This window comes from Phacochoerus africanus, chromosome 12 (assembly GCF_016906955.1).
Source record: "Phacochoerus africanus isolate WHEZ1 chromosome 12, ROS_Pafr_v1, whole genome shotgun sequence".
Lineage (NCBI taxonomy): Eukaryota > Metazoa > Chordata > Mammalia > Artiodactyla > Suidae > Phacochoerus > Phacochoerus africanus.
The window spans coordinates 57,478,708-57,500,342 of record NC_062555.1 but is presented as its reverse complement, the minus strand read 5'-3'; positions in this window follow the sequence as shown (position 1 = coordinate 57,500,342).

Genomic DNA, 21,635 nt, shown 5'->3' with positions numbered 1-21,635 from the left:
CAAAAATATGTAACTTATATGTTGTAAAAGGGCTTTTATGAATTCACAAGAAAAACCAAATACATCAAAGAAGTAAAAGCCACAATCTACACATGGAAACACAAATGTAAATGTAAGTATTTAAAAGACTTAAAAGATAAATAACAAAATACTAAAAGCAGTTAATCATGTAGTGAGATTATGAAAATTTTTGTTTATATTTTCTAAGTATTCTTCAATGGTTATTAAAAATATGCAATAATAGCTTAAAAAAGGGAGGGAATAAAAGGAAATAGACAGTCTATTAAAATACTAATGAAAGCATTGATTTGGCATATCACCTCCAAAGGGAAATCTGGCAATACTTAACAGAAGCTACAATATTTCACAGACTCTTTGAATCAGTAATTCTTTTTCTAGCAATTCATTCTAAGGAAATAATCAGGACTAAGTAAGAAAAATGTAGCTGCAAGAATGTTCATATCACTGCTGTTCAAAATGGAAATGTAAACAAACAACATACGCTGGGCTGAATAAATGTGGACTGTGTCCTCAATGAAATGTTAGAAAGCTATTAAGATAGTGTTGCAAAGACAGGGAGAGGTTTGGGTTCAATTACTGAGCAAAAAGTCATCTTATGAGATAAAATTCAGACAACATTTTATAAATTCTATAGCTGATATTTCTATCTCTGTCTATATATTTATGTTTATTAAAAAGATTGTAACCTAAAAGTATTTAAAATCTGTAACCTAAAGTATTAATAATGGTTATCTCTGAGTAACGAGATTCCGAGTGATTTTTAAAGTTTTTACTTATTTGTATTTTCTTAAGTTTCTTCCCAAAACACACTTGTGAGTGTATGTGGTTTTATGTATGTATGTCTACAGATACATATGTTTTTGAAACAAAGTAAAGAGCATGTTTAAAAAGGCAATCATTTTAACTAGCAGTCATAGTCAATGAGTTCATTATTGGGTTTGTATTAATTTTTTTTTTTCTTTTTGCCTTTGTGAGGGCCACTCCCGTGGGATATGGAGGTTCCCAGGCTAGGGGTCGAATTGGAGCTGTAGCCGCCGGCCTACACCAGAGCCACAGCAACACGGGATCCGATCCGCATCTGCAACCTACACCACAGCTCACGGCAACGCTGGATCCTTAACCCACTGAGCAAGGCCAGGGATTGAACCCACAACCTCATGGTTCCTAGTCGGATTCGTTAACCACTGCGCCACGACGGGAACGCCTATGGACACTCTTTTCTTCTAATGCTCATAACAGCCCTGAAATACAAGTGACTTATTTTTACATATGAGGAAACAGAAGTTTCAAAACATAAATGAACTTGCTCTGTGTCACCCCGCTATAGCTGGTGGAATTGGGCTTAAATCCAGGACTTCTCATGGGAGATTAAGATTAAGAGGGAACAAAGTCCATACTCTTTGCTACCATTTTACTAACATTTAAAAGTAACTGCTGGCCTAGTGGTTAAGGATCTGGCATCACCACTGTAGGCTGGGTTTGATCCCTGGCCTGTGAACTTCTGCATGCCATGGGTGAGGCCAGAAAATTAAAAATTAAAGCAACTTATTAGGTAAAAGTTCAACCCAAATATTACATGGCCTCATTCTTGTTTACAATGCTGCTGGTTTGAAGAGCCTATAAAGGGCACCTCGGTTCCATCATAGGACTTTTCACTCAGAATAACCCATGACACTTTCACAGATTTATAAAGAGTAGATCAGGGTGGATTCAAGCTCTTGTATCACAGCCATTCTAAGAACCGCAGTCACCACCCCGCTGTATGCCAGGGGCATCATGCGCAGGAACACATCAGCAACCTATGAGACTGGTTCTCTTATCCCCATTACACAGATGAGCAAACTGAGGCTCAGTCACACAGCTCACAGATGGCAAAAGTGGGATCTGAATTCAGCCTCCTCTGACTCCAGACTCTTTCTCTTACCCAATTCACCTCCCTTGATTCAACCTGCGTCTGGACTGTGCAGAGTAAACATGTCTTCCTAGTGTCGAGGGTGTAAGTTTCAGAGAACTCGGTTCTGCTGAAGGGGAGACTGTTGCATTCCTTAAACGGTGACTTAGCTCAATGCCAAGGGGAAGGTTACATCACTAGAAACAACTCAGCTTCTCATCATAGACAACAGGAAGGCTTGATATCTTTTTTTTCTTTTCTTTTTTCTTTTGGTCTTTTTATGGCTGAACCCGTGGCATATGGAGTTCCTAGGCTAAGGGTCAAATCAGAGCCATAGCTGCCGGCCTAGGCCACAGACACAGCCACATCAAATTCAAGCTGCACCCGCTTGCAGCAACCCCAGATCCTTAACCCACTGAGCTAGGTCAGGGATCAAACCCACATTCTCTTGGATACTAGTCAGGTTCTTAACCCAGTGAGCCACAATAAGAACTCTGTCTTGGGACATTTTCTATCTTCTTTTTCCCTTTCATAATTTTGCCTTACTATAACAATTCCCTCTGTCTCCTTCATGTAGTTTCTGTCATTGAGGATGAGATCCAGTTACAGCTGCTGGCCAACGCTGCAGCCACAGCAACACGGCATTTGAGCAGTGTCTGCAACCTATACCACAGCTCAGAGCAAGGCCAGGGATCTAACCTGCAACTTCATGTTCACTAATCGGATTTGTTTCCACTGTGTCACAACAAGAACTCCAATAGTTTTTATTTTATTTATTTATTTATTTTTGTCTTTTTGCTATTTCTTTGGGCCGCTCCCACGGCATATGGAGGTTCCCAGGCTAGGGGTGGAATCGGAGCCATAGCCCCCCGCCTACACCAGAGCCACAGCAACGCGGGATCCGAGCCGCGTCTGCAAACTACACCACAGCTCACGGCAACGCCGGATCGTTAACCCACTGAGCAAGGGCAGGGACCGAACCCGCAACCTCATGGCTCCTAGTTAGATTCGTTAACCACTGCGCCACGACAGGAACTCCTCCAATAGTTTTTAAATGTTAGTATCGTAATGCAAAGTTTCACAAAAAGATGTTATCAATTAATATGAATGGGGTAAGTTGGATGATAAGATATATAGGTTTAGAATAAAATTCAACTATATATGTATGTCTGTATGTATATACACAAATACATATGTACACACACATGCATATATATGTATTCACACACATATACTTTCCATATGTATACGGGTGCGTATGTGTATATATCATACACAAACGTTTTTTCAATATTGAACAATTTTTAGAAAATTGCCGATCTTAGCCTTATTATTTCCAACTCACATTTTTTTCTTTTGCTTTTTTAGGGCTGCACCCGCGGCATATGGAGGTTCCCAGGCTACGGATCGAAGTGGAGCTACAGCTGCCAGTCTACACCACAGCTACAGCAACGTGAGATCCAAGCTGCATCTGCGACCTATACCACAGTTCACAGCAATGCCAGTTCCTTAACCCATGAGCAAGGCCAGGGATCAAACCCGAAACCTCATGGTTCCTAGTCAGATTCATTTCCGCTGCACCACGAGGGGAACTCCCCGAATCACTTTTTTTCTTTTGAGCCACATCTGCAGCATGTGGAAGTTCCTAGGCTAGGGATCAAACCCATGCCATAGCAGCAACCAGAGCCCCTGCAGTGACAACACTGAGTCCTTAACCTGCTGAGCCACAAGGGAACTCTCCAAGTCACTCTTTAAAAAGCCCAAAGGGACACAGAAACACTGCAATATGGATGGTTTCCCAAACTGTGCGCCTTTCAATTCTTAAGCAGACACTAGGAATCTCTTTTAGTTTCTATGTTTTTTCCTCTTTACCTTTGACTTTTTCAGAACATCAGAAACAGTGTAAGAGCAGAATGGGTCAAAGAGGGATGCTTTCCATTGCTTGAGCTGCTTTCTAAACATTAACATCATATTTGAGAAAGGAGGTATTAGTCACAATTTTACAAGAGGAACTTCAGAATTCTTATAAATGTAAACGGTTCCTGACTTATAAATAACAGACAGTTGCAAATGTTTATTCTTCATCTCCACACTGGAGCCTCAGCTATTTCCATAAATGCTGTCAAGCAGTGGGGAGGGGGTCAGGAAGGAACACTTCGAGCTTCTCTAGTTTCAGAAAAGGAGGAGGAACAGGGACTATGCAAAGCAGGCATAGGAAACTGCTTCAGCAGATTTAGTGCCTTCATGTGCTCAGATAACTCTCAAATTAAAGGTCCCCCCCCCCCCCCCCGCAATATCTCATTTTACTTTCTCCAACATTTTAACTTGTTGAAAAGCTGGCTCATGCTCTCTCTCTCCTTCTCTCTATCACTCTCTCTCTGCAGGACATTGTTTAAAAAAAAAAAAAAAGCAAATGCCTTCGAATGTTGAAAAATTCTGAGCCATTCGTATCAGTGTAAATTGGCTCAAGAAGGTGGCTTTTCTTAAAATATCTAAAAAATAAAAGCTCTCAAGTGTGTTGGGATTAAGGAAGGATCTGGGGACATGGAGAAGTTCAGAGCGCTGGGCTTGCTGAGCCTGTCAAGTCCCAGCCAAGTGTTCATGAGGGGCTGGGGGTTGGGGGGAAGGATTGCAGAAAAGACACAGCCATCGGGCTCCAAAGCTGGGACCAAGAGGCGGAGAGTAGTGTGGTGCCTGGAATAAACTGCCTACTTTCAGAATTTGTGTCAAGGCTTTAATTTTTAGTTTCCAAGGGAAAAAATCGCCCACTCAAACATACAATTTCCCCCCCTGGCAGACCAACTGCTAGTTGTCCCCTTCTTTCAGGCAGGGAGGGGTGGAGAATAATCCTCATCTTAGTTGGTCCAGCAGTTTCCTATTTCCTGTTTTTGTTGTATTACTGGAAAATTTTCCATATGTATCTGCAGTGCATCACAGACTCTTAGAACATTAGAAAAACTGGAAGAGTCCTGTTAGTTCCCTTCATGTGTAAGAGAAATTCTTGTTTTCAGAGCAAAAACTAAGGGCCAGAAACCACCTCACTGGTGGTACTATAAAGTAAAACAAGTATTAAATTATAAAAATACGGAAACTAATAACAGTGAAAGTAAGGGAATTTAACTTGCTCATTTCACTTTCTTAAAGGGCTGTGTCTGTAAACCAATTTTTTCGCAGTTTTTCTAACATAGGAATGTGAACTGGTTAACATGCTACACCTTATTCACCACCATCCTTTCTATTTTTTGCTTTTATTTTTGTGTCTTTTGTCTTTTTAGGGCTGCACCTGCCACACACGGAGCTTCCCAGGCTAGGGGTCTAATCGGAGCTGCAGCTGCCAGCCTACACCACAGCCACAGCAACTCGGGATCTGAGCCACATTTGTGACCTACACCACAGCTCACAGCAACGCCAAATCCTTAACCCACTGAGTGAGGCCAGGATCGAACCTGCATCCTCATGGATACTACTTGGGTTTGTTAACCACTGAGCCACCGACTGGCACTCCCACCCTTTATTTTTAAATTCTTGTGGTGACTATCTTGTCTCAATCTCCTGCCTGGCTTTTCTCTTGTGCTGTTTTTTTGTTTTGTTTTGTTTTTTTCTGCTTCTCACTTTTTGGAGAAGAGAGGTGGTGGTGAAGTTCCTATTCCTCTAGCAACTTCTTTCTCCTTTAGGAGATGGCCAAGTGTGCATTCAGTGTCTGGGGCTGTCAGACTTCAGACTCCTGGGGCAGGTCTGCTCTGTCATGTACTATTTTCATGAAATAATTAGGATGTCACTTCATCTAATAGGTGAAAATGAAAGTAATGACTGAATTTTCATTCACCCTTGGATATATTCACCCAGAACTTTGAGGGGTGTGATACTGTTACTATTTTTACATGCCAACAACAGCCTTTTTATATGGCCCCCTTCCAACGCAGATTCCTCGAGAGGGATGAATTTATGGTCCAAGCCCCAAGTAACACTTGCACCGACAGGTCCAAAATCATGTATACCACAAACAGTCCATTCAAAAGTTATGCAAATTTTGATATTTTAAGGACTTTATACTCCCCCTGCCAAAAAGCCCCCCAGAATACACATTCTTTTCAAGAGCACACAGAACTATTTCAAGGATTGACCACGTACTAGGGCACAAAACAGCCTCAGGAAATTTTTTTTATTTATTTATTTTAATGATTTTTATTTTTTCCATTATAGCTGGTTTACAATGTTCTGTTAATTTTCTGCTATACAGCAAGGTGACCCAGTCACACATACATATATACATTCTTGCCTCAGAAAATTTAAGAGTACAGAAATTATTTAAAACATCTTTGACCACAATGGCATGAAACAAGAAATCAACCACGAAATAAGAAAGGAGAAAAAAAGATTACATGGAGACTAAACAACAGGCTACTAAAAAACCAATGGGTCAACAATGAAATCAAAGGGAGAATTAAAAAGTACTTTGAGACAAATGACAGTGAAAAGACAACCATAAAAAAATCTATGGAATACAGCAAAAGCAATTCTCAGAAGTTCATAGCAATACAGGCCTTCCTCAAAAAAACATGAAAAATCTCAAATATACAACATAACTTATGACTTAAAATAATTAGCAGAAAGAACAAACGAAACCTAAAGTCAGCAGAAGGAAGGAAACAATAAAGATCAGAGAGTAAATAAATAAAATAGAGATTTGAAAAATGGGGAAAAAAATCAATAAAACCAGAGCTATTTCTTTGAAAGGGTAAACATTATTGACAAACTTCAGGCTAGGCTCACCAAGAAGAAAACAGAGGAAACCAAAATAGAATAAGAAATGAAGAAATACAAAAAAACACAAGGAAATATTATAAACATTTATATGCCAACAAATTCAACAACCTAGAAGAAATAGACAAGTTTCTAGAAACATATAGCCCATCAAAATTGAATCTAGAAGTAGTAGATAACTTGAACACAACAATCACTAGAAATGAAATAGAATATGTAAATTAAAAATTCCCTACAAACAAAAGTCCTGGCCCAGATGGCTTCAAAGGTGAATTATACCAAACATACAAAGAACTTATACTGATCCTTCTCAAACTCTTCCAAAAAATTGAAGAGAAGGGAACACTCACAATACAATTCTATGAAGCTACCATCACCTTGATACCCAAACCAAAGACACCACCAAAAAAGAAAATTACATTAGATGAATATAGATGCAAAAATTCTCAACAATATTAGCAAACTGAATCCAGCAAGACATAAAAAAGATCACATACCACAACCAAATGGGATTCATCCTAAGTTCACAAGGATGGTTCAACATACAGAAATCAATCAATGTTATACACCATGTAATAACAGTAAAGACAAATGACATGATCATCTCAACAGAGGCAGAAAAAGTATTTGACAAAATCCAACATCTGTTCATGATGAAAACTCTTAAAGTGGGTAGAGAGAGAACATCTCAACATAATAAAACCATCTATGACAAACCCACAGCCAATACAATGCTCAATGGTAAAAAGCTGAAAACTTTCCCACTAAAATATGGAACAAAGCAAAGATGCCCACGCTCACCTCTTCTATTCAACATAGTATTGGAAGTCCTAGCCACAGCAATCAGACAAGAAAAGAAACAAAAGTTATCAAAATTGGAAGGGAAGAGGTAAAAATTGTCATTACATGCAGATGAGATGATATTATACATAGAAAACCCTAAAGACTCCACATCAAAACTGCTAAAACTGATATACGAATTCAGCTAGGTAGTAGGATACAAGATTAATTTACAGAAGTTGGTTACATTTCTTTATACTAACAATGAATATCAGAAAGGGAATGTAAAAAAAACAATACCTCTTAAAATGTACCACCCAAAATAAAATACTTAGGAATAAAACTGACCAAGGAAGTAAAAGAATTCTATATGCTGAGAACTATAAAACATTAATAAAGGAAACTGAAGATGATTTAAATAAATAGAAAAATATCCCATGCTCTTAGAAGGATTAATATTGTTAAATTAGCCATACTACTCAAAATAATCTAGAAGAGTTAATGTGATCCCTATCAAATTACCTATGACATTATTCCACACAGAACTAGAACAAATAATGCTAAAATTTATATGGAACCATAAAAGACCCAGAATTGTCAAAGCAACCTTGTGGAAATAGAACAAAGTAGAGGAGTTCCCACTGTGGCATAGTGGGTTAAGAATCATTTTGTAGCAGTTCAGGTTGCTGTGCAGGCACAGGTTCAATTCCTGGCCCGGCCCAGTGTGTTAGAGGATACAGCATTGCCACAGCTGTAGAATAGGTGGCACCAGAAGATTCAGTCCCTGGCCCAAGAACTTCCATATGCCATGGGTGTGGCCATTAAAAAAAAAAGAACAAAGCATAACCCTCTCAGACCTCAGACACTATTACAAAGCTATGGTAATCAAAACAGAGTGGTATTAGCACAAAAACAGACATATGGATCAATGAAACAGAATAGAGAGCTCAGAAATAAAACCACACACTTATGGTCAATTAATCTTTGATAAAGGAGGCAAGAATATATAAAGGGGAAAAGATAATCTCTTCAGCAAGTGGTGCTGGGAAAATTAGACAGCTACATGTAAATCAATGACTTTAGAAAACACCTTCTCACCATACAGAATAGTAAACTCAAAATGGTTTAAAGACTTATATATGACATGATACCATAAAACTCCTAGAAGAAATGGTAGGCAAAATATTCTCTGGCATAAATCGTACAGATATTTTCTTAGGTCATTCTCACAAGGCAATACACATAAAAACAAAAATTAGCAAATGAGACCTAATCAAACTTATAAGCTTTTGTATAGCATACGAAACCATAAACAAAACAAAAAGATAACTTCCAGAATAGGTGAAAATATTTGAAAATGATGCTACTGAAACAGGCTTAATTTCCAAAATATACAACAACCCAGACAACTCAACAACAGAAACCAAACAACCCAATCGAAAAATGGGAAGACCTGGAGTTCCCATCGTGGCACAGTGGAAACAAATCTGACTAGGAACCATGAGGTTGTGGGTTTGATTCCTGGCCTTGCTCAGTGGGTTAAGGATCCGGCATTGCTATGAGCTGTGGTGTAGGTCATAGACATGGCTCAGATCCTGTGTTGTCGTGTCTCTGGTGTAGGCCAGTGGCTACATCTCTGATTAGATCCCTAGCCTGGGAACCTCCATGTGCCGCAGGTATAGCCCTAGGGGAAAAAAAAAAAAATGGGAAAACCTAAATAGACATTTCTCCAAAGAAATACAAATGGCCAATAGGCACATGTAATGATGTTCAATATTGCTAATTATTAGAAAAATGCAAATCAAAACTACAATGATGTACCACCTCACACGGATCAGAATGGCCATGGTTAAAACATCTGTAAGTAACAGAATTCCCGTCATGACTCAGTGGTTAACAAACCCAACTAGCATCCATGAGGACGAGGGTTCAATCCCTGGCCTCGCTCAGTGGTTAAGGATCTGGCATTGCCATGGGCTGTGGTGTAGGTTGCAGACATGGCTCAGATCCCGTGTTGCTGTGGCTCTGGTGTAAACCAGTGGCTACAGCTCTGATTGGACCTAGGAACTTCCATATGCCATGGGTGTGACACTAAAAGACAATAAAAAACCCGAAAACAAAAAAAACAAACCTATAAATAACAAATGCTGGAAAGGGTATGGAGAAAAGGAAACCTTCATATACTGCTTGTGGGAATATAAGTTGGTAAAACCACTATGGAAAACAGCATTAAGATTCCTTAGAAAACTAACGATAGAGTTACCATATGGTCCAACAATCCTACTGCTGGGTATATATCTGGAAACAACAAAAACCCTAATTTGAAAAGATACATGGACCCCAATGTTCACAGCAGCACTATTCACAATAGCCAAGACAGGGAAGCAACCTAAATGTTCATTGACAGATGAATGGATTAAGAAGAGGTGGTACATGTATACAATGGAACACTACTCAGCTATAAAAAAGAATGAAATAATGCCATTTGCAGCAACGTGGATTCAACTAGAGATTATCATGCTAAGTGAAGCGAGTCAGAAAGAGAAAGACAAATACCATATGATATCATTTATATATGGAATCTAAGATAAGCCATAAATGAACTATATACAAAACAGAAACAGACTCATGGACTAGGAGAACAGACTTGTGGTTGCCAAGGGGAAGGGGGTTGGTGGTTGGTGGAGGGATGGAGTGGGAGGTTGGGGTTAGCAGATTAAAGCTGTTATACATGGAGGGGATAAACAACTCAGTCCTACTATACAGCACAGAGAAGTATATTCAATGTCCTATGATAAACCATAATGGAACATATGTGTATATATATATATGAATCGCTCTGCTATACTGCAGATATTGATATAATATTGTAAATCAAAGAGACTTTAATTTTAAAAGTTATGCAAAGCACCAATGGCCCATTCAAAAGTTACACAATTACCAAGAGTCAAACTTCAGGCAATTTGTTCTGCAGAGTATGTAAAAGTATCTGAAAAGTCCTTAATTTATATGTATAAGCATTGTCATATAAATGTACTTTACACTTTGAATATTATAGAATAAGGTTTATTAACCCAAATAAATTTGAGGTCCTTAAGCCTTCTGAAAGGTTGGGTGAGCATGCAGCTAAACAGCCGTCATCAGAATCTCAAAGGGTCCTATTATCCAAGCAAAGATGAAGAAGCATGAGTTCATAAATGAGACAGCATTTAAACCATCTCACCAAATTTACTGATTTTTGTCTCTCATTTGGATGCATTTCCTCATGATTTTTCTTTAACTTGTGGCTTAAAAGACTTCAATTCCCAGGATTTTCTTACATCCATTCTTTCATATGCTGTTGATTGATTTCGGACCAAAATTGAGTAAAATAACAGGCCATAGAGGGAACAGAGCTTTGATGTTTTAGCAACATTATTTCTGTTGGGGAAGGATCACAGGTTTTAGAATGAGCAGATGGGAATTTGGCTGTGGCACAAAGGTCATGTAAGAGCTATTTTATAATTTTTTGAGTTGCAGTCTCTAATCTGTATATTGGGAAAGGGGCAGCTATTTCATGGGGTTGTCATGAGGAAAATGTAAGATAAATATGGAAAGAACCTAATGACCACAGTTCGTGACACCCAATAAATAGAGCTTTTCCTCTCTTCTCTAGTTTGAAACAGACTATTGGACTTGGTCTGGCTTCTTGAAGTTACGGTAGATGCAAGGACCAGATGTGCACTGATATTTGTAATATTTGCTTCTGGCTTGACCTTCTATTTTTAGGCCCAGAAACTTTATTTGGTCTCCTATCCTGTATTCCTGTCTCCTTCTGCTAATCATGACTCCTTTCCCAACATCCACAGGAATAGTCAACTCATTGTGATCTCAATGTTTCTAAGGACCTCAGAGGAAAAAAGTTATCAAAAGGAAGAATAAATATATGCTTAAGGCCTGACAATGAATTACTCAACTTCATCTCAGATTTTGCTCTGGGCAAAGGATGACATGAAACGTTTGAAGCAACATGAAACAAGTCCTAAAGACAGATGATTTTTCAGAGTGATAGGCCATTTTTTTTTTTTTAAAGCTTCAAAGCAAAGTTTCCTTTTGACATCTGCTTGATACGTTATTTTTGACAGGATTTAACTTATGAAATTGTTCCAATGCCCTTTAAAAGAGTCTGGGTACATGAGTGTGCTATTGAAAATGATGAATGTTAGGTCTTAATTGAAAAATTTTAAATATCTACATGGCAAAAGCAGAGTAAACACATTTACTCTTTCATGAATTTCAAAAAAGTGAGTACTTTTTAGAGCACTGCGTTTATACTCAATGAGATCATCTGAGAAATAAACTAGGGAAAAATATACCTTCCGGATCAGTTTTATTTATTTATTTTTTTTGTCTTTTTGCTATTTCTTGGGCCGCTCCCGCGGCATATGGAGGTTCCCAGGCTAGGGGTCGAATCAGAGCTGTAGCCACCGGCCTACGCCAGAGCCACAGCAACGCGGGATCCGAGCCGCGTCTGCAACCTACACCACAGCTCAAGGCAACGCCGGATCGTTAACCCACTGAGCAAGGGCAGGGACCGAACCCGCAACCTCATGGTTCCTAGTCGGATTCGTTAACCACTGTGCCACGACGGGAACTCCTGGATCAGTTTTATTCTTAACATGTCCCTTGAAGCTTTGATTCATCATACTGTTCAAAATTTTCTCTCTAAAGTAGACATTACTCTTTATTATTTCATTAAGAACCTTAACATATTATGCCAACAAAAAAGAGTGTGTATACCTATGAAAATTACCAATAATTTATAGTAATAGAGAAACCTGTTTTTTTGCTACAGTGAAGAGCTGGTATACTTTTTAATGTACAATTTCAAAAGAGTTCCATAAGATTTTATTAAGAAGAAATTTAAGCAACTTAACTATGTTACAGGCTGAAGGATTTTTTCAGTGCCACATGAGCTATACTGAATGTTACATAAACATTAACTCATGAAATAGTCATTTCAAGAATTTTAACAAAATAGAAATTTGAATGGATTCAGAATTTCTAAAAAATTTAGTTTTTGAACAGTAGTTTTATAACCACCATGTCAAAGGACCCATTATTTCTTATTCCAATGATACCTTAACTTCACACCAATTATGTTTCTGAAAGGTTGTTTTATGTTTTATTGTTGTAAATTGAATTATACAGTTGCCCTAGACAAGTTTGTGGTTTTTAAGACTCCATGGTACCTCCTTTGGGAAAATGTGAATAGCTACTATCTGAATATCATTTTATGATTCTGAATTTGTATATAGCATGGGAAAGGCAGAGAAAAGTTAAAGGGTAAGGCACTAAATTGAATGCTTCCTTTAGGCCAGGCATCTCATTTAATCCCTCAAATAACCTGCACATTGGATATTCTAATCTCATTTTTATCAAAGAAGAAATGGTTCAAGTCCACATAGTTAATAATGGAAAAACATATTTGCACTTGACAATAGGATTTGAATATGACATTATTATATTTATGTTGATTATGAAAAATTTCAAATAAGTACAAATATCATTTTACCACCCAGATTAAACAATTATCAAGACTGATAATATTTGCCACAACCAATACAATACTCAATGGAGAAAAGCTGAAAGTCTTCCTGCTAAAATCTAGAACAAGACAAGGACATCCAGTATTGCCACTTTTATAACATAGTATTGGAAGTCCTAGGTACAACAATCAGATTTAAAAAAAAAAAAAAGAAAAGAAAAGAAAAGAAAAAGTATCCAAATTGGAAGAGAAGAAGCAAAACTGTCACTACATGCAAATGACATGATAATATACAGAAAACCCTAAGGACTCCATCCAAAACCTATCTGATCTAATCAATGAATTCTGCAAAGTAGCTGGACACAAGATTACCATTCAGAAATCAGTTGCATTTCTGTGTACTAACAATGAAATATTAGAAAAGGAACATAATAAATCTTATAAAATCGCACCAAAAACAAAACAAAACAAAAAACAAACAAAAAAAAACCCTAGGACTAAACCTGACCAAGGAAGTGAAAGGCATATGCTGAGAACTATAAAACATTGATAAAGGAAACTGAAGGTCATCTAAAGAAATGGAAAGGTAACCCATGCTCCCAGACTGGAAGAATTAGCATTTTTTAAATGGTCATATCACCCAAAGCAACCTACAGATTTAATGTGATCCCTATGAAATTACCCATAACATTTTTCACAGAATTAGAACAAATAATCCAAAAATTTATATGGAACCATAAAAGACCCAGAATTGCCAAAGCAATCCTAAGGAACAAAAACCAAGCAGGAGGCATAACTCTCCCAGACTTCAGACAATAGTACAAAGCTACAGTAATCAAGACAGTGAGGTACTGGCACCAAAACAGACATACAGACCAAAGGAACAGAATAAAGAGTCTAGAAATAAACCCACACACCTAAGGTCAATAAATATTTGACAAAGGAAGCAAGAAAATAAAACAGGGAAAAGACAGTCTCTTCATTAAGTGGTGCTGGGAAAATTGGACAGCTGCATGTAAATCAATGAAATTAGAACACATCTTCACATCATGTACAAAAGTACACTCACAATGGCTTGAAGACTTAAACGTAAGACATGACACCCTAAAACTCCTCAAAGAGAATATAAGCAAAATATTCTCTGATACAAACTGTACAAATGTTTTCTTAGGTCAGTCCCCCAAGGCAATAGAAATAAAAAAAAAAAAAAACATTACCAAGTGGGAGCTAATCAAACTTACAAGTTTTTGCACAGCAAAGGAAGCCATAAATAAAACAAAAAGACAGCTTATGGAATGGGAGAAAATAGTTGCAAATGATACAACCAACAAGGGCTTAATCTCCAAAATGTACAAACAACTCATACAATTCAACAACAAAAAACCAAACAACTCAATTGAAAATTGGGCAGAAGACCTAAATAGACATTTCAAGAAGACATATAAATGGCTAATTGGTTCATGAAAAGATGCTCAACACAGCTAATTATTAAATAAATGCAAATAAAAACTACCATGAGGTACCATTTTAATGATGGCCAATCAGAATGACCATCACTAAAAAATCTACAAATAGCAAATGCTGGAGAGGGTGTGGAGAAAAGGAAATCCTCCTACACTGTTGGTGCAATCATCATGTTGGTATATAATGTTGTACCAACAGTGTAGGAGGATTCCATAGTTGGTACAACCACTATGAAAGCAGTATGGCGGTTCCTCAGGAAACTAAGGATAGAGTTACCATGATCCTGGGCATGTTATCTGGAAAAGAAAAAAACTCTAATTTGAAAAGATACATGCTCCCCAATGTTCACAGCAGCCAAGACATGGAAGCAATTCAAATGTCCATCGACAGAAGAATGGATTACGAAGAGGTGGTACATATAAACAATGACATACTACTCAGCCATAAAAGAGAATGAAATAATGCCATTTGCAGCAACATGGATTCAACTAGAGATTATCATAATAAGTGAGGTAAGTCAGAAAGAGAAGGACAAATACCATGTGATATCACTTACGTGTGGAATCTAAAATAGGACACAAATGAACCTACCTGCAAAACAGAAACAGACTCATGGACAAGGAGTACAGACTTGTGGTTGCCAAGGGGAAGGGGAAGGGTTGAGGGACGGACTGGGAGTTTGGGGTTAATAGATGCGAACTATTACACTTAGAATGGATAAACAATAAGATCCTACTGTATAGCACAGGGAGCTATGTCCAATCTCCTGGGATAGACCATGATGGAAAATAATATTTTTAATTATTTTTAATATTATACATACATATGTATGACTAAGTCACTTTGCTGTATAGCAGAAACTGCCACAACCTGTAAATCAACTATACTTTAAAATAAGACTGATGTGTTTACTTCATCTCTCCCCTTTTCCGTTTCCTTTTTCAATTTGCTGAAGTATTTTGAAGGAACTCCCCAGATGTATCACTTTATCCCTATATATGTCAGTATCTGTCTCTAAAAAATATGGGCTTAAAAAAAATAATACTAATGCCATTATCATACATTATAAAGTAACAGTAATTCCTTGGTATCATACGAGTCAGTCTATAGTTAATTTCCCTGGTCTATTTAAAAATATCTTTTTTTCATTTGGTTTATTCAAATCAAATTATAAGCATATATTTTAACATGTCTGAGCAAGTTCTTGTGATTCCATAAAATCAAACAATAATAAAGAGAAGAGGCCTTCAGTCTAAATTACTAGTGGAGATTCTGCAGAGGATGCTGCAATATTCTGTTTTCTAGTCAATCAATTAAAAGTAATAATTGAGAGTTCCCGTTGTGGCTCAGCAGGTTAAAAACCCGACTAGTATTCATGAGGTTGTGGGTTGGATCCCTCACTTTGCTCAGTGGGTTAAGGATCCAGTGTTGCAGCAAGCCATGGTGTAGGTCGCAGATGTGGCTCGAATCCAGTGTTGCCTGTGTCTCTGGTGCAGGCCGGCAGCTCCAACTCCGATTGTACCCCTAGCCTAGGAACTTCCATATGCACAGGTGCAGCCTTAAAAAGAAAAAAGAAAAAAAAAGAAGAAAATAATTGGCAAGATCTTTAAGGGATATTTTGGGGGTTTTGTTTTGATTTTTAAAAAGAAGGAATATTTACCATCTACTAACATCATGTTAAGAACTGAATTTTTGTTTCCTCTCAAAATTCCTATGTTGAAACTTCAGCCCCAATGCAATGGTATTAGAAGGTGGGGCTGCTTTTATAATCCCATTAATGAGGGCTTTACCCTAGGGAGCACCTCCTAAAAGACCCATTTCCTAACAGCATTATATTAGGGGTTAGGATTTTAACATATGAATTTTGGAGGGACTGGGGCATTCACAGGACAGCACAGCCTGAGACCATTATTTTTCAGAAGGACATTTAATCCACAAATGCAGGAAAGATGTCATCTCAGAAGGAAAGGCCTTCCCAAGAAAGCACATTTAGTAAATCTGTAAATGTTTCTTAGAATAGGGGTTTAATAACTGAAAAATACTTAAAAATTAGTAATATTGGAGTTCCCGTCGTGGCGCAGTGGTTAACGAATCCGACTAGGAACCATGAGGTTGTGGGTTTGGTCCCTGCCCTTGCTCAGTGGGTTAACGATCCGGCGTTGCCTTGAGCTGTGGTGTAGGTTGCAGACGCGGCTCGGATCCCGCGTTGCTGTGGCTCTGGTGTAGGCCGGTGGCTACAGCTCCGATTGGACCCCTAGCCTGGGAATCTCCATATGCCGCGGGAGCGGCCCAAGAAATAGCAACAACAAAAATGACAAAAGACATAAAAAAAATAAATAAATAAATAAAATAAAAATTAGTAATATCAAGTGTCACAATTGTTGCAGTTTAGTGCGGGCCACTCCAAAGTATGCCACCATGGCATGCTGATTATTTTGAATTAAAGTTACATAAAAAATGACCAGTGCAAGCGGGACACTGTCACTCTCTTCCGTTTCCCTGAAGAGGAAAATAAATCTCTCATAAGAAGGGTGCATGCCTATATCTGGAGGCAGAAGGACACACTTACTGCCAGAGAGGGAATGTGGCCAAGACACCTATATAAATACACCTGGTTACTTCTTTTATTGGTGACCCCAAGCCCAAGCTCTTCACTTACTGGGCACCCAAAATCTAGGTTTCTTTGTCCTATCAATTTCTCACAAATGTAGTGTTTGTCTAAAAAGTATAAATGCTGCCTGCTTTGACCACTTCTTAGTTCCCATTTCTATGAGAATTCCGTGTGCATGCACGAAAATTCGTTTTTCTCTCCTGTTAATCAGTCTTGTGTCCATTTGATGATTAGTCCAGCCACAAGAACTCAAGAAGGGTTGAAAGGGAAATTTCCCAGTCCCTACATACTTTTACGGTAAAAAATAACAGTGTCCATTATAACATTATACTTAGGATCCAAATAACATTATATTTAGGATCAAAAGAGGCAGCATAAAACAGAGTTGAGCCAACAGGGTCTGGAGTCAGACAGACCTGACTATTTACACAACCTTTCTAGACTTTAGTATTTTCTCTGTAAGATGGGATAACCATAGTTCTGTTCATAAGGTTCCTGCCAGTGGGCATCTACTGTAGTAAATCCATTACCTGGCACATAAGACGTACAGACCTTCCTCAATTTACAATGGAGTCATGTTCCAATACATCCAACATAAGTTGAAAATATGACAAGTTGAAAAAGTACTGAATACACCTAATCTACAGGACATCACAGCTTAACCTAGCCCAGCTTAAACATGTCTGGAACCCTTACATTACTTCACAGGAGAGCAAAATCATCTAACATAAAGCCTATTTTATGATAAGGTATTGAATAACTCATGCAATTTATTGACCACTGTACTGAAAGCAAAAAACAGAATGGTTGTCTGGGTCTAGAAGGGCTATAAGTGTAAGGGTTGTCCACTCTTGTGATCACGTGACTGACAAGGAGCTGTGACCAACTGCCTGGCATCATGAGAGAGGGTTGGACCTTGGACTGCTACCCTGGAAAAAGTCACAATTGAAATTTTGAAGCATAGTTTCTGCTGAATTTGGATCCCTTTTGCACCACTGTAAAGTCAAAAAAAAAATCACAAAGTCAAACCATCATCAAGTTGGGAACTGTCTTTACTTAACGAATTCTACCTAACTGTAAACTTCTGAATTTTCAGACAGTATGCCCAAAAGAACACAAACTCAGCCTCTCATTTGGACTGGGATTTCATGGGAACTTGGAGGGTTGATGAAGAAACTCCATTTTTATCTCTTCAAGGCAGATGGTTGTCTTCTCTCCTGCTGAAGTGTTGAGCAGCAGCTAGAACTAATGGTATCTCTAGGGGGAGGTGTTTGAACGAAGTAAGATTAAGTGTGGACAGGTTTTTTTTGTTTTGTTTTGTTTTTTTCTTTTCTTGTTTGTTAAATGCTTTGGTGACCATCAAGTCTTTCTAAATATGTCTCCCAAGTTGGCATGTTAGTTTATATTTTTCCAGCCTTTTCATACTAACCTAATTTTTCTAATGACTCGTCAGTAAAAACCAATTCAAGTTCAGAGATTGAAAAACTAAGGCACAAGATAATTAACTTGCTTAGTATAATAAGAGCTAACATTTCTGGAGACTTAATCTTCTGAAAGCTTTCTATTTATCTTAACTCATCTTTAGCCTCAGAGCAATCCTGGGAGGTTGGTGCAATTTCATGTCCATTTTAAATGTGAGGAGACTGAGGCTCAGAAAAGTTAAGACACTCGTCCAGGATCACTTAGCTGTTAGACGGAGGTGCCAGAATCCATACTGGTCTATCTGGCTCCAGAGTCACTCTGAAATATTACAGGATTCTCTAAATTGAATGCGCTTGTATTTATTTATTTATTTTTATTTTATTTTATTTTAGTCTTTTTGCCATTTCTTGGGCCGCTTCCACAGCATATGGAGGTTCCCAGGCCAGGGGTCCAATCGGAGCCGCATCTGCAACCTATGTCACAGCTCACGGCAATGCCGGATCCTTAACCCACTGAGCAAGGCCAGGGATCGAACCCGCAATCCCATGGTTCTTAGTCGGATTCGTTAACCACTGAAACACGACGGGAACTCTTTGAATGCTCTTGGATTTAAAGAGCAGCCCACCACCAGGAGCTAGGATCAGGGTATGATGGGGGTACAGGGGAGGGGAGCAGCCTTCATCTAACTCCTGAGAGTGGCTGCATCTATCTCTCCTTCTATCTCCTGAGCCAGGAAGACAAGCAGACACAGTCTCCATCCCCTCCTCATACCCCAGGACCCCACTGTTCTTCTTTGTCATTTCACAAAAGACCTATTTGTTTGATCTTTCCATCTCTTCATTGTTTGAGTCTAATTTGAGAGACAGGGCAGCAGAGCAACTGAAACCAAAGCCTTCAGAGGGTGAGAGATGAAAATGCCAGGGTCTCTCTCTGACTCCTCAACTAAATAGTTCCTCAAAATGCCTCCTAACACCACTTTTTTTTCCTTCTTGTGCCCTTTAATCTGACTGATTATGGGGCTCACAATTGCTTATATATCTGGGGGAAAGGTCTGTTCATCATGTATTCATTTTGGCCACATAAAAGCTGCAATCGTGGGCTCACTGTACACACAAAATCCGGATTGACTGAGAACAGGGTGGGAAAAAAAATTCTTATACATTGTTACCTTGTAGTCATTAGGGGGGCTTATAGAGGCACTTTCAGGAGAGAGAAACAGCTGCAGAGATATTAGAGTAGTCATTTATTTGAGCAAGAAAAAACTTTTCTTGAGGTTAGAATTTAAAAATTCCAGGTCTTTGAAAACGTTATTATTATTATTGTTGTTATTATTATTATTGTTGCTTTTTTTAGGGCTGCACCAGCAGCATATGGAAGTTTCCAGGCTAGGGGTCGAATTGGAACTACAGCGGCCAGCCTACACCACAGCCGCAGCAACACGGGATGCGATTGGTGCCTGTGACCTACACCACAACTCACAGCAAAGCCAGATCTTTAACCCACCGAGCTATGCCAGGGATCAAACCCTCATCCTCATGGATCCTAGTCAGTTTCATTTCCACTAAGTCACAGTGGGAACTCTGAAAACTATTTTTATCCCTTCACTTACTTTAAAACCTAAGAACACCTCTTTCAGATTTGATTTTGAGGTTCTGTGTGTTTTCCTCTGAACCTGACAGTTATATACCAGCTAAGCACATCCCTGTTCTAGCGTGTCTCAGTGACTCTGCAGTGTGACACATGCTCTGGTAGCTGTATGAGAGAACCAGGGGTCCCCAAGGCCCAGGAGATGTCACATACAAAAAATCAAGTGCCTAGGAAAAAAGCAAGTTCAGAGCCTGTGTGGGCAGGGGCCTGGGGCATAAGGTGCTTTGTGTGAGTGTGTGTCCGGGTGCGTGTGGGGGGAGCGGCGGGGAAGGGAGGGGCTGGACACGGAAGAGGCAGAAGGGCACAGCCAGCTGCATTAACATCCTTCCCAATGCCCTGGGGAACTGCCACGGGGCATCAAGGAAGGGCTCTGTTCCCTATCCAGGGACATAGCTATGGTTGCAGTTTTGTTTTGGAGCACCCCCCCCCGCCCCCCACTCACCACCCCGTGGCATTCTGGGGAAGAAGGGCTGGAGGGGGAGCGTGCAGAGAAGGCCAGAACAGACCCCGTGCAGTTGCCCAGGTAAGGGGTCAATAGGTTCCAAGGTGAAGCGATGGTGAGCATGGAGCCCCGAGGGCAGATCCCACAGGCCCTTAGGAAGTAGCATTGAGAGGATGGTGATGTATGGGATGTGACAGGCTGGGAAAGAAAGAGGTCTAGGGTCATTTGTATCATTAGGTTTTGATATTTAGGATTCACACGGTTATTGCAGGTGTGACCTACTTAGCACATCAAAATAACAGCATTGACAAATAAGCATAAAGAAGTCCAAGGCCACGGCTGCAGGCAATGATCTGGGATGGAGAGGAGGAGGGTTCTGAGGAGCAGAGATCAAGGAAAACCACCAGGGCACCAGGAACAGGGACTCGGGCTGCTGATACCAGGGCTTCTACCAATGTTGCTGATCACTGACTGGCCCCGGACTGTGTTTAAGATGCTTGTACACTCATCAGAATAACCCCACCAGAGACTCGGGCCACTGCCGAATAGGTCTCAGGCAAAAGCTTCTGAAAACTGAGACAGCAGACCCAATGACGTGTGCATGCACACACATGTCATTGGACGTTAACTGGTAGAAAGAAGGTGTGTATAACATTTTGGACCAAAAAAGAATGAAACAATGCTATTTGCAGCCACATGGATGGACCTAGAAATTATCACACTAAGTAGACAGTGAGAGACAAACATCAGATGATATCACTATGTGGAATCCAAAAAAAGGACACAAATGAACTTATTTGCAGAACAGAAACAGACTCACAAACTTTGAAAAACTTATGGTTACCAAAGGGGACAGGTGGTGGTGGGGGGTGGACTGAGGGTTTGGAATTGGCATATGCACATGAGGTATATGGAATGATTGGACCTGCTGTACAGCACCAGGAACCCTATCCAATCTCCTGTGATAATCTATGTGGGAAAAGAATCTGAAAGAGAATGGATAGGTGTACACATATAACACTTTGTGGTACAGCAAAAATTATCACACAACCTTGTCAATCAACTA